This window comes from Erythranthe guttata, chromosome 5 (genome assembly GCF_056151865.1).
Source record: "Erythranthe guttata isolate IM_541 chromosome 5, IM_541, whole genome shotgun sequence".
NCBI classification, from domain to species: domain Eukaryota; kingdom Viridiplantae; phylum Streptophyta; class Magnoliopsida; order Lamiales; family Phrymaceae; genus Erythranthe; species Erythranthe guttata.
The window spans coordinates 5,760,967-5,762,500 of NC_142537.1; the positions used below are offsets into that span (position 1 = coordinate 5,760,967).

General features: G+C 29.8%; 1 long non-coding RNA gene across 1 annotated transcript in view; it reads left to right on the top strand.

Annotated features, from left to right (window-relative positions):
- The first annotated feature begins 487 nt into the window (after window positions 1-487).
- LOC105976910 (uncharacterized) overlaps window positions 488-1,534 on the top strand; it is a 1,078-nt gene continuing 31 nt past the window's right edge. The window contains exons 1-4 of the long non-coding RNA XR_016031235.1: window positions 488-503; window positions 828-892; window positions 1,055-1,129; window positions 1,229-1,534. The exon at window positions 1,229-1,534 is cut by the window's right edge and continues 31 nt beyond it. This is a non-coding gene — a long non-coding RNA (uncharacterized LOC105976910). The remainder of the gene's footprint in view (window positions 504-827; window positions 893-1,054; window positions 1,130-1,228) is intronic.

Genomic DNA, 1,534 nt, shown 5'->3' on the forward strand with positions numbered 1-1,534 from the left:
AAGAGGGAGTCTTTAGTGCTTTTATTAAGTCCTATTAATGTACACTATAAATCTAAACTAGTGAAATTGTGTTTGCAGGTCCACGTGGATGTAGGGCACAATTGTGTCTGAACCACATTAATTCTTGTGTTCTGTTTATTTACTTTAAGTAGAGTATAACTGTGTTAACACAAGATTTACAGTTGTAACTGAATACTGTTTCCACAACTTAACTATTACAACTTAGGTTAATTGGTTTCTATAGGCATATAAATCAACAGTTATTAAGTTTTTATGTTTTATAATTGGTTAAGATCAATATGGTGAGATCTTTGTTTTATGTAATTTGGTAACTGATCTAAGATGGAAGCATACTATTCATCAGGTAATGTTTGCAAATATTAGCCATACTTTAATTTTTTTTATAAATATTCGACTAGTTATCACTTCAATATTATTTAATTTAAATTTAACTAGGGTAATTTTTTTATAAATATTCGACTGGTTATCTGTCTCTAACTAGGGTAATTCTCTTCTCTATTTTTTTTCCTCTTTGATAGCATAAATTTTGGATTATTGGAAGCCCTATTTTTTTCCAAAATTTAATGGAAGGTTTCTTTGGATTATTGGGAACCCTAATTTTTCCAAAATTTAAATGGAAGGGTTCTTTGATTTTCGTTGTTTTAGAATTTTCATAAGAAGCATGATGTAGTAGTGTATTGGGTAAAAAAGTTCTTTCTATGAATTGAAGGGCATGATAGCATTCTGCTATAATTGGGAGAATGCCCTTTAGCAAATATGTTTAATTTCTAATTTTTGTGCAAGTCTATAGTTTTTTATTTTGACAGTTGCGAAGAATCCCAACTTATTTTCTCTAATTAAGGTCTTGATAAAGCTTGTGATTTTGCAGAAGGTGAGTGATATCGTTCTTTTTAATTTCATTTGCTTTAATTATTTCTAGTTGAATCTTTGGATTTTTGTTTAGTTCTAGTCATCGAATTATTTATAATATTGATTTTCGGATTGTTGGATTATTTCTCTTTGAAGTTAATTCCTATTATGTTAAATATTGTAGGTGTTAGGAATCTCTCTCAAGGCGTGGAAGGAAGCTTTTGCTATTGTTGGATCTGATGCTATTGTTTTCCTGATGGTAATTTTGTGCATTCTACTTTTTAATTTAAGTTTACTTTTAATTTCATTGTTCTATAGTGTGCTATCTTAATTGCTAATAAGGTGTAGTATGTTCCAGCATATGACCACTCGTTCCCTATAATTCGAAGTTTTCTTCGAACAATCACAATGGTACAATCAGGTTTCTTCGATAATATTTTATTCTTGATTAATGCTTTAAATGAATCTCTAGTTAAATGTCTTATAATGGATGTGAATCATAAACTTTAATAGCCGTTTGGTAATGTAAAGCTTTTGGCAGATTTTGTGAGACCTTTTAGCAAAGAGAACTGCCAAGGGAAGTAGAAAGGAAAGAAAAGAAAAGAGAAGAACTCAAAGAAAAAAGGACTGCCAGGGGAAGTAGAAAGAAAAAAAAAAGATGAAC